At 38.6% G+C, this 12,744-nt stretch overlaps 1 non-coding gene and 1 pseudogene across 1 annotated transcript; one reads left to right on the forward strand and one right to left on the reverse strand.

Annotated features, from left to right (window-relative positions):
* The first annotated feature begins 4,068 nt into the window (after nt 1-4,068).
* On the forward strand, nt 4,069-9,257 carry LOC122479510 (annotated as a pseudogene).
* LOC122482400 lies at nt 7,358-7,518 on the reverse strand. Its single transcript, XR_006297180.1, has one exon. It is a non-coding gene; the product is annotated as a U1 spliceosomal RNA (small nuclear RNA).
* Nucleotides 9,258-12,744: the final 3,487 nt, after the last annotated feature.

A 12,744-nucleotide genomic window follows, 5' to 3' on the forward strand; every position in this document is an offset into this window, starting at 1 on the left:
TGTCAAAAGTGAGGTAGGCTAAAAGTTAAACCTCTTGCACTGGTTAACCAAATTGTGAACCCAAAGGAAAAGTTCTTGAAGGAAATTAAAAGTACTACTCCAGTGAACACACAAATGATAAGAAAGAAAAATAGACCTACTGCTGATATAGACAAAGTTTTAGTGGTCTGGGCAGAAGATCAAACCAGCTACAAACTAATCTAGAACAAGGTTTAAGCCAAAGCCTAATCTAGAACAAAGCCCTAACTCTCTTCAATGCTATGAAGTCTGAGAGAGGTAAGGAAGCTGAACAAGAAGTTTGAAGCTAGCAGAGTTTACTTCACGAGGTTTTAGGGGAAAAGCCATCTATAGTACATAAAAATGCAAGGTGAAGCAGCAAGAGCTAATGTAGAAACTGTGCAAATTTTCCAGATCTAGCTAAGATAATTGATCAAGGTGGCTACACTAAACAACAGATTTTCCATGTAGACCAAACAGCATGCTATAGAAAGAAGATACCATCTGGGACTTTCATAGCTATATAGTAGAAGTCAATGCCTGACTTTAAATCTTTGGAGGACAGGCTAACTCTCTTGTTAGAGGCTAATGCAACTGGTGACTTTAAGTTGAAGTCAAAGCTCATTGAATATTTTGAAAATCTGAGGATCTTTAAGAATTAATCAGATATACTCTGCTTGTGCTCTATAAATGGAACAAAAAGGCCTGGATGACAGTACATCTGTTCACAACATGGCTTACTGAATATTTTAAGCCCACTGTTGAAATCTACTGCTCAGAAAAAAATACTCCTTTCAAAATATTACTGCTCATTGACAATGCACCTCGTCACCCAAGAGCTCTGGTAGAGACGTACAATAAGATTAATGTTGTTTTCATGCCTGCTAACACATCCATTCTGCAGCCCACAGGTCAAGGAAATACATTTCATAAGGCTATAGCTGCCATAGATAGTGTTTTCTCTGATGCAGCTGGGCAAAGTAAATTGAAAACCTTCTGGAAAGGATGCACCCCATTCAAGATGCCATTAAGAATATTTGTGATTCATGGGAACAGGTCAAAATATCATCATTCACAGGAAGTTGGAAGAAGTTGATTCCATCCCTCATGGATGACATTGAGGAGTTTAAGACTTCAGTAGAGGAAGTTACTGCCAATGTGGTAGATAGAACAAGAGAACTAGAATTAGAAGTGGAGTCTGAAGATGTGACTGAGTTGCTGCAATCTCATGATAAAACTTGAGAAGTGGGTAAAATGCTATCAAATAGTATCACATGCTGTAGAGAAGTCGTTCATGAATGGAAGAGTCAATTGATGTGATAAAGTTCATTTTTGTCTTATTTTAAGAAACTGCCACAGCCACCCAACCTGCAGCAACTACCACCCTGATCAGTCAGCAGCCATCAACATCAGGGCAAGGCCTTCCACTAGCAAAAACATTATGACTCGCTGAAAGCTCAGATGATGCCTAGCATTTTTTAGCAATATTTTAAAATTAGCGTATGCATATATTTAGATGTAATGCTATTGCACACTTAATATACCACAGTATGGTGTAAACATAACTTTTATATGCACCAGGAAGCCAAAAAATTCATGTGACTTGCTTAACTGCAATATTTGCTTTATTGTGGTGGTCTGGAACCGTTAAAAAAGAATACAACAATATGTGAGACAAATATGTACTTGTCTTGAGAATGGTAAGACATGTGGGAAAAGATAGTGAGTTTTGGCTAAAGAACATGTTCATATATTTAGGCAGAGCATGATGTTTATTGAGATCTATGAAAATATTACCAAAGGATCTAGATATATGTCCTTATCTACGTATTAGGAAGATTGAACTAAATGAGGAGTTAGCAAACTTTCTGTAAAGGACCAGATAATAAATATTTCAGCTTTGTGGGGCATACGGTCTCTGTTACAACTACTCAACTCTGCTATTGTAATGTGAAAGGCACTATAGACAATAGGTAAACAAGGTAAACAATAAAACATTATTTATGAAAATAGACAACAGGCCAGATTCGACCTGTTATCTATTGTTTGCTTACCCCTGGAATAGGAGATCCCTTATTCAATATTCCACATTCAAATTCTGTACCTATGAATGTTAACATTAGCCAACATGGATTCTCTGATTTTCCAAACTCATTAGACATTGGTCAAGAAGTGTGATTAATGGTGAGATAGCAGAAAACTTGGGCTTTTAGTGTAATGCAAACTTTAGCTAAATGTGTGTCACTTTAACTAGAATTCTGTCACCGTACATACATATGGAATATTGTGACATCGCCTGATGTAGTATTATGGCTAATTTTATTAACAGATCCATTTTAAATAACTAATATATTTTATTAAGCATATTGAAACATATAGAGATATAGGAAATATCTCTAAGAACTTTAAGGCAAAATAAATTTCATTAATTTTTGTTTGATGTTTGTTTGTTTGGGGGAATTTTGTTAATTTTTAAGAATCTTTAGTTTCCTCTTAAAGGGCTACAGGACCAAAGTAATAGTTACTCATATGTTAGGACATTTATAGAGTGGTACCAGAAAGCCAAGTCTGCACAACATTCCACAGTTGCCTTTATTATCATATGAGTGTCTCATCTACAAAATTATCAATGTATATCTTCCCTAATCCTGGTGCTAGGCCACTAAAGAAAAACACATTAGGTTTAAACATTTTTAATGCTAAAAATAGGGTTAGCAGAAAGTTTCTGTCATAATTGAGGGACAAATGTCTATTTGAGACACAGTCTCAGTAAAAGAGGGATGATGGTAGAAGCAAACTGACATATCTAGAAAGAATTGTAGACATCTTATTTCCATTGATTAACTTTTTAATGTTGAATTATTTATGACTTGGTGAAAAGCAGAGTGAGTTTCCAAGGAGTTCCAACTCCAAACTGAACTTTTCTCAACTAATAGTATAATATAAGAAGACCTGTTTCAGTTTTACCTTTATTTTTATGATTTGGGGAATTATTTAATTTCTTTGAGTCTCTGTTTCCTTAACTTCAAAATAGGAAGAATAATTCTACCCTGGCGATTGCTGGGAAGATTACAGATATCTGTGTAAAGTGCCTAGTATGTAATAGGCACTCAAGAAAAAAAAAAGCTATTATTACTATGAGCTTGGCTATTTAGAAAAACTAGTACTTGCCCCCAGTTAAGTTAAAGGGGATTTTCTGGTACCAGAAGGAAAAGAAAATGAAAGACTAACAGTTTATTGAACGAAAAGACCATCATCTTTCTGTCAGAGGGTAACATGATTTATGACACAAAGTTGACATTCAGAAAAACAGACTTAATGAAAGAAGGTGGGAAGTTCTTAAAGGAGAAATTAGTGCACTCATAGCCAGCAGAACGATGGTGGATTTTTTTTGTTTGTTTTTGTTTTTTAGGGGCTAGGAATTCCTCCAAGGAAAGCCCATTTCAGTGAAGGCAGAGAGTTTCTGTGGACAGCTCATTATGAACCCCTGTCACACCTATGGTCTGATGCAGCTGGTTCAGCATGTTCAGTGGCTCTTCCTAAAGCTGTGTGACCCTTTTTTCCCTCTGCTGCTACAGGGGCTACTGCAAACCTACACTTGCTGTCAGGTGTCTTCAGGCCTCTCTTCTGGACAATCACTTGCTGCCAAAGCCCTGCTCCAAAGCCCCTAAGAAATGAAACACATGGGAAGGTTTCAGGCTCCTTTACTGGATGTTTCAGTCTCCTTTACTGGACTGCAGAGGCCAATGCTGAGAGGGGTATACTGAAAAGTCCCCGGCTCTGTCTCAAAACCCTCAATCCGATGAGTCACATTATAAAGGCTCTAGAGACTCTCCAGTGAGAGTATCCCCATGACAATACTCATTTGTTCTTTGAGAAGAAGTTCTTTGAGAGAAACAGAGCCAGCAGAGTCTGTTGGGAGGTGTTAGCCTGATTTTCAAGCTGTCATTTTTTTTCCAGTGTCTTGTGGGTGGGTCACATGTCATGGGTATATGCTGGTGCCTAGGTCCATTTAGTCTAACCCAATAGCTCCCACTCCAGTGCACCTGACTTACTCTGATGCCTAGCGGGATGGAGGATGATGGATCTTCCTTCTTTCTGATAACTGGTGCTGAGATGGGTCTCCTCAAACAATCAGTGAAAAGAATCCAAAATGTAGTTGCTAGATTGAGGTCAGAAACTGAGGAGATGACAAGTTGCCAAAGGTTAGTCAACAAAAGCAGAGTGAGGAGAATAAAAGTAGGAACTAAGACAACAACCAGAGACTCTAAGTCTAGACAGAAGAAAAAGAGAACAAAAGTCCAAGGAACAAAATGAAAATGATTGTTGGCGGGTGCTGGCAGAGAGATAAGAACAAGGAAACTGAAATATGCTTGTAGTTAAATCTGCTATAGAGCATTCCACTTTGTTAGATGCCAGCATGTCTCAGAGGCCCTAGATACGCTCCTACAGGCCCACCTGTTACTCTTCCTCCTCCACATATACCTCTCTATCCTAAACATAGGAAGCACTTATGGGTTAATAGTGCTGCTACGTGTAAAAGTGGGTGATGGTCCTCAGATATGTGTACACCCATGTTCACAGCGGCATTATTCACTACAGCCAAAAGGCAGAAACAACCCATGTGTTGAATATCATTTAGACTTCAAAAGGAAGGAAATTCCGACACATGCTATAGCACAGGTAAAACTTAGGGACATTGAGTGAAATAACCCAGCCACAAAAAGATAAATGCTGTATGATTCCATGTATATGAGGTACCTAGAGTAGTCAAATTCACAGAGACAGAAAGTAGAATGGTGGTTGCCTGGGGCTGAGTACTGAGTTTCAGTTTTGCAAGGTAAAGAATTCTGGAGATGGACGGTCATGATGATTGCACAATACTATGAATGTACTGAGTACCACTGAACTCTACACCAAAATAAATGGTTAAAATAGTAAATTTTATGTTACATATTTTACCACAATTTTTTTCTATTACGTATTTTTACTAAAATTGTAGGGGCACCTGGGTGGCTCAGTCAGTTGAGTGTCAGCTCAGGTCATGATCTCACGGTTCGTGGGTTCAAGCCCTGCCTTGGGCTCTGTGCTGACAGCTCAGAACCTGGAGCCTGCTTTGGATTCTGTGTTTCCCCCTCTCTCTGCCCCTCCCCCACTCACAGTTTGTCTCTCTTTCTCTCTCAAATAAACATTAAAAAAAAAAAGGAGGTGATTACCTTGGAGGACTGTTCTTTTTCATGGCACAAGTCCTGTCCTCAAAACATTTTCAGTTTAGTGAGAAATCAAATGATTCTTCTCAGGAAAGAGAAAGTATACAAAGATATTTTTAGGGAATTGACCACAAATAGAAGTGTTTTCCTTTTGGCACCACCAAGAAGCCAGTACTCTTGTGCCCAAGTCACAGTTTCCTGAAGCGTAATTAATAGTCCATCCTGCTATGAGAGAAAAAGGAGGTAGGTTAGGACAGTGTGTCACGCAGAGCACAGTATACTCAGGAAAAACCTGGAGAGAAAAATAGACAAAAGGAGGACATGGAGATAACAAGAGGGAAAAGTAGAAAGCAACATAAAACCAGAGGAAAAAGAAGAAAATGTAGCAACAGTTCTCTGCAAAGATCTGCGATCCCCCAGCAGTAAGCATAGCAGTGAGGACTATGAGACTTTTAAGACACAATAATCGTCATTTAAAGAGCTCAGTGAAGACATAGTGGAACAATGCAGGACAAGAGAGAAAAACTGAGCATGGATCTCAGTCACCCTTGACCTATGAGCTTAGGCAACCCTCTGTAGGAGAAAGGAAGACTAACCAACATGTATCCATTCTTCCTAGAACAGTACTCCTTCAGCTTGGGTATGCATCAGAATCTGGAAAGGTTGTTAGTATGTGCCCACACACCAGAGATTCGTCCTCAGCAGATCTCCACTGGGGACTGAACATTTGCATTTCTTTTCTTTTTTTCTTTAATGCTTTTAATGTTTATTTTTGAGAGAGAGAGTGAGACAGAGACAGAGTGTGAGCCGGGAAGGGTCAGAGATAGAGGGAGACACAGAATCTGGAGCAAGCTCCAGGCTCTGAGCTGTCAGCACAGAGCCCGACACGGGGCTCGAACTCATGGACTGAGAGATCATGACCTGAGCCGAAGTCATTCGCTTAACCGACTGAGCCACCCAGGCGTCCCTGAACATTTGCATTTCTAACAAGTTCACAGGTGATGCCAGATGCTATTGGTTTGGGGACCACACTATGAGAATCAGAGCTCTAGAATTAAAGAGGTATAGGATATTAGTGATTGGTTGCATTTTTTTTTTAATTGCTTAAAAAGGAAGGTCTAAATCAAGTACTGTGGTAAGGGACTGTATTGAAAATATTTAAATCCAGGTAGACCTGTCTACCATTTGGTCCCTCAATGCAGTGTTTAACAGCATGAACTCTTGACTCCGACAGACATGACTACACTTTCTAGTAGTATGCCTTTGGGTAAGTTACTTGACCTTTCCATACCCTATTTTCTTCATCTGTAAAACTAGGATAATATAGCACCAACCTAATGGGGTTGTGAGAAGATTAAATGATTGATGCATGTACAACAACTTAGCACAATACCACGACACACACTAAATGTAGCAGCAACATTCATCTCTGCTACTTTTGTACCAGTCCCAATTATCTTCCCACCGATGTTAATAGCCCTTTGAAACCTGAATCTTAGGAACAAAGCCAAGATAATAATCTGCTGAACTGATCCTCTCAATTTACCATGGAAACCACTTCATCTTGTGGCAGGTAATTTACAGGCAAAAGAATAAAAATATATATTGCCTTTACAGAAATGTTTAATCCTGGAATATTCCCTTCCGTGGTTGCTAGAGAGGGAGATAGTTCCAGAGGTTTCCCAGGTAAATTAATTAGTTTGCAACTGTAATGTTATTCAGCATCTTGTATTCATAGGCCTGTGCAAAAAAATGTTGCAAGGGAAACAAAGGGTTTGTGTCCTTAAATTTGTGATGAAAATCTGGAGGTAGCTGCTAGGATGAAATGCAATTTTTTGTTATCTGTAAACTCAATAAAATTTATTATTTGGGAAGAGAATTTTAATTTCAATAAAACAAATAAAGGACCAATTTCACTTCTCTTCCGTTAGAAGATGTACTTACAGTAGTTGAGGAATGATTGGATTAATCATTTCTCTTAAATCTATCACAAAGGAACATTCTGGGCCATAGCTTCAAGACTAGTTTCTATGCTATAACCTCTTAGGGGGATACAACCCTTTGCCCCCTGCATCTGCCCCTTAATCCAAGAAGATAAGCTCTTATATGGCACCCCTCAATCTAAGAAGATAAGCTCTTATATGTTTATAGGGGAGAGTGAGAATGCAGACTCCCACTACTGCAAATTATCAGTCGAGTTTCCCACATTTGGGGAAATCACAGGGGTCAGCATATCCGGAGTGCAATGGATAAGCCTCTCTCTGAGAAAACCACCTTCATGATCATGGTATCTTCCCTGCCAGGTAAGTATGGAATTTGTTGTTTTTTAAATGGCTTTTTTTTATTGTGTCTTTTGGATAGTTTCATAGAGCAAGCACTTTTTTTTTTTTTTAATTTTTTTTTTTCAACGTTTATTCACTTTTGGGACAGAGAGAGACAGAGCTGAACGGGGGAGGGGCAGAGAGAGAGGGAGACACAGAATCGGAAACAGGCTCCAGGCTCTGAGCCATCAGCCCAGAGCCCGACGCGGGGCTGGAAATCCCGGACCTCGAGATCGTGACCTGGCTGAAGTCGGACACCCAACCGACTGCACCACCCAGGCGACCCAAGCAAGCACCTTTAACTGCTATCTGTAATCCTTTCCTTTTTTCTTGTGAACTGTCCTCTCTTTTGCACATAGCCATATGTGTCAGGGAGGCCAGTCCAGTTCTAGCTCTGTGAAGCAAGGGGCGGGGGCAGTATTTATCCTATACTGGCATATGACAAGAGCTTATGACAAAATTCTGGCTATGATGAAGTGAGGGGGAAGTCTACTGGGGACATACAGGAAACCCTTCCTCACATACAAGAGGGGTGCCTAGGTGGCTCAGTTGGTTAAGCCTCCAACTCTTGGTTTTGGCTCAGGTCACAATCTTATGGCTATGTGGGTTGGGCCTTGCATGGGGCTCTGCTCCCACAGTGCCGGGCCTGCTTGGGATTCTCTCTCTCCCTCTCCCTTCCCCCATCTCTGTCTCTCTCAAAGTAAATAAACTTAAAAAAAAAGGCACACAAGAATGACGTGAGCTCATTTATGTCTGCATCTTGTTTATGTCTGCATCTGATCTTGGATAAGGGGCAGCCATCTTGTAACTAGGAAGGGAGCTATCCTAAAAGATGGCAGAATACAAGGTGGGAGGGTAAAAATCCTGAGAGCTTGGTGGTATCACTGAGCTGCTGAATTCAGTAACCCTAGAGGCATCCTTCCTCTAGGAGAGTAAATAAGATAGTAAAATTTTTTAAATAAGATAGTAAATTTTCCCTATTGTTTTACATATTTTAAGTTAGATTTTCTGTTACTTGCTAACAACATTATCCTAGCAGTCATTTATATGAAACCAGTCCTTGACCTGGTACTCAAAGAGACTGGTGTTCTCAGACCCAGCGGTTGGGCATCTTTGCTCCAGTCAGTGCTACAACTGAAGTAAAGTCTGTTGAAATGCACCGTAAAGCTTTGAGTGAAGCTCTTCCAGGGGACAACAGTGGACTTCAATGTCAAGAATGTGTCTGTCAAAGATGTTTGTGGCTGCAATGTGGCTGACAGCAAAAATGACCCACCAAAGGAAGCGGCTGGCTTCACGGCTCAGGTGGTTATCCCGGCCAGGCCAAATCAGTGTGAGATATGCACCTGTTGTGGACTGTCACACAGCTCATATTGCATGCATGTTTGCTGAGCTGAAGGAGAAAATTAATTGTCATTCTGGGAACCAGCTGGAAGATAGCCCCCAAATTCTTGAAATCTGGTGATTCTGCCATCATTGATATGACTCCTGGCAAGCCATGTGTGTTAGAAGCTTTTCTGATAATTCTCTTCTGGGTCATTTTGCTGCTTGTGACATGAGACAAAGGGTTGTTGTGGGTGTCATCCAGAAGGTGGACAAGAAGTCTGCTGAAGCTGGCAAGGTCGTCAAGTCTACCCAGAAGGCTAAATGAATAGTATTTGCCACTCCAGTCTTAATCAGTGGTGGAAGAATGGTCTCAGAACTGTTTGTCTCCATTGGGCATTTAAGCTTACTGGTAAAAGACTGGTTTGATGATACAATGCACTGTAAAACCTTCAGAAGGAAAGGAGAACATTTTGTGGACCATTTGTTTTTGTGTATGTGTGGCAATTTAAAAAATATCAGTACTTTTTAATGGAAACATTTTTTTTATTATTATTTTTAGCTATCTCTACACCCAATGTGAGGCTCAAATGCACAACCCCGAGATCAAGAATGGCATACTCTTCTGACTGAGCCAGCCAGGCACCCCTTTAATGGAAACAACTTGACTAAAAATCTTTTACAGAATTTTGCAATTCATTAAAACAAAGTTTAATAAGAAAAAAAATCTGTTATTCAGCCTGATCTATTTGAAGCCTGCTCAAAGAGACTATGAATGAACATCAGGAATCTTTTAGTGATAGATAAATTAATTATCTTGATTGTGGTAATGGTGTCATGGGTACTTACATATGCTACAACTTGCCAAATTATACACTTTATTTTTTAATAACGTTTATTTATTTATTTTGAGAAAGAGAAAGCACACACACATGAGGAGGGGAAGGGCAGAGAGAGAGGGAGAGAGAGAGAAGAGAACACCAGTGCAGAGCCTGATGTGGGGCTTGAACCCACAAACAGATCTGCATCACACAAGCGCCCCTTAAATTATGCACTTTACATACATACAGCATATTGCCTAACAACTATATCTCACAGATAAATTTCTCTGACTACAATGCAATTAAGTTAGAAATTAATAAAAAAGGAAAAATCCATTAAAACACTTTTAAAAATTCATCAAAGAACAAAATGATAGATTTATAAAATTCTTTAGAATTGAACAATGAAAACAGCGTAGAACAAACTTTGAGATGCAGCTAAAGTGTTACCAAGTTGTAGATTTGTCTTCAGTGCTTACAAAAAACCCCAAGGACTTGATATTATAATCTAAGTTAGACAAAACAGAAAGAAGAAGTGGAAGAAAATGTAAATAAGAATTGAATGAAATTGAAAATAAATATACGAAAGGAACAATCAGGAAGCAAGAGTTGTTTCCTTAAAATGACTAATTAGACAAACCTCTGGCAAATTTAATCCAGGAGAAAAAGAAGAGAAATAAAAGAACTGAAAAAGGAAACAAGATACTGTAGATACTAAAAACATAAAGGATATTATGATCCACTTTTGGCCAAGACGGAGTAACAGAGACCAGATTTATCATCCTTCCTAAAACAAGCGAAAAAAACACACAAAACATAAGAAAAGATAGTTTTCAAGAGACTGGTCATCAGAGAACAAAGAGCAATGGTTCCCAAGAGACAGAAAACAGGAGAGGCAAAACAGATGACAAACAACAGAAATGAGAGTCCTGTGATAGCCCCAACTTACCATCCTTAGAGTTTCTAGGCTGGGGTTCAGGGAAGGGGAGTCAAGGTGGAGTCCAGCAGATTCCCCAAGGTGCTGAGGAGTGGATTGTTCAAGAATACGGAGCTGAGAGTCCAGGGAGCTCAAAGAAGCTAGGGTTTGCAGGACAGAGTGTCTGCGTTGAGATAGAGCTTCACACGAAGAGAACCTAGGACATCTGCACATGCGTGGGAGGAAACCACCTGAGGCCAGAGAAAGGAACACCTGAAGGCATTTAAGGAAAGAATGCCTGGAATTCACAAAGGAGTGGTGTCTACTACCACTAGCCAGTTGGGAAATAATCTCATAAATCACAGGCATTGGGGGGAGTACTCTGAAAGGATTACAAAGGGCAGGAGAAAACTTTTTGGGGATGAGGGATAATGTTCACTATTTTGATTGTGCTGATGGTCTCTGGGATGTTTGCAAATGTTAAAACTTATCAAATTGAAAACAAAAAAAAGCTTATCAAATCATATACTTTTATATGTACAGTTTATTGTCTATAACTATATCTCAAAAAGGCTGTTAAAAAACTTTAAAAAATAGACTCTAGAACACAAAAGTACAGTACGTATAATAGTGCATAAGACATCCTCAATAGATACTTATTAGTTTTCTCATATAAATAACTTTATCCAATAGAGTTGAAACTTACATGAGGTAGATGAATTCCTAGAGAAATGTAAATTACAAAATTGACTCAAGAAAAAAGGAGGAAAACTGAATTATCTATATCCTTTAAAGAAATTAAAACAATTTAAGAACTACCTCAAAAAAAAAAAAGCACTGTGCCGCCCAAATTTTTATAGGCATATTTTAGCAAATAGTAAAGTGGAATAAATAAAAAAACACAATATACCAAGCTAAGAGTAGAGACACATGTTCAATACTCACTATATATATAAAGCACATTCAACTCAACAATTGAGAAAAAAATCCAATCTTAGTGAAAGAGTATCATAATTACCTCAACAAGTGATAGATAAAGCAGAAAAAAATCAAGAAGGATAATGCTGACTTAGACTAATTTCAATCCTTAGATAACTATTTCCAGAGAATAGAAATAAAACTTCTTAGCTTATTTTATGATGTTAAAATACCTTGATATGAAATCCAGCACAATCTTAATCTTGAACAAGAATCACAAACCTATCAATGTATAAAAAGATAAGTTATTAGGTTTTTTTTCAGAAATAAAATATTGATTTAACATCATGTTATATGTATAATAATATATTGTTTAGAGATACGTACATATGCTATAATTAATGCCAAAATGTTGAACACATTCCCTGTAAGATCAGGAACAAGGATATCCACTATCACGACTTTTATTATATTTTTCCATTTTATGAAAAATATATTTACTATCATGACTATTCAATATTGAACCAGAGATCTTAGCCAGTGTGGTAAGATTTAAAAAAATAAAAAAGATATTTGCAACAACATGGTTGGAGCTAGCGAGTATCATGCAAAGCAAAATAAGTCAGTTAGAGAAAGACAGATACCATAGGATTTCACTCATATGTGGAATTTAAGAAATAAAACAAATGAACATAGTGGGGGGTTAAAGAGAGGAAAACCAAGAGACTCTTAACTATAGAGAACAAACAGGTGATTACTAGAGAGGAGGTGGGTGGGATGGATTGGCTAAATAGGTGATGGGAATTAAGGAATATAAGTGTGTATATAAGTGTTGTGTGTATATAAGTGTTGTGTGTATATAAGTGTGTATATAAGTGTTGATTCACTCAATTCTACACCTGAAACTAGCATTACACCGTATGTAAATAACTGGAATTTAAATAAAAACTTGGGGGCACCTGGGTGGTTCAGTTAGTTAAGTGTCCAACTTAAGTTTCTGCTCAGGTCACAATCTCGAGGTTCATGGGATGGAGCCTGCATTGGGCTCTGCCCTGACAGTGCAGAGACTGCTTGGGATTCTCTGTCTCCCTTTCTTGCTATCTGCTCCTCCCCTGCTTGTGCACGCATGCTCTCTCAAAATAAATAAATAAACATTTAAGAAATAAATAAAGACTTGGAGGAAAACACACACACACACACACACACACACACACCTGAAAAAGAAGCAAATGGAAAAAAGA

Source organism: Prionailurus bengalensis, chromosome C1 (genome assembly GCF_016509475.1).
Source record: "Prionailurus bengalensis isolate Pbe53 chromosome C1, Fcat_Pben_1.1_paternal_pri, whole genome shotgun sequence".
Classification (NCBI taxonomy): Eukaryota; Metazoa; Chordata; class Mammalia; order Carnivora; family Felidae; genus Prionailurus; species Prionailurus bengalensis.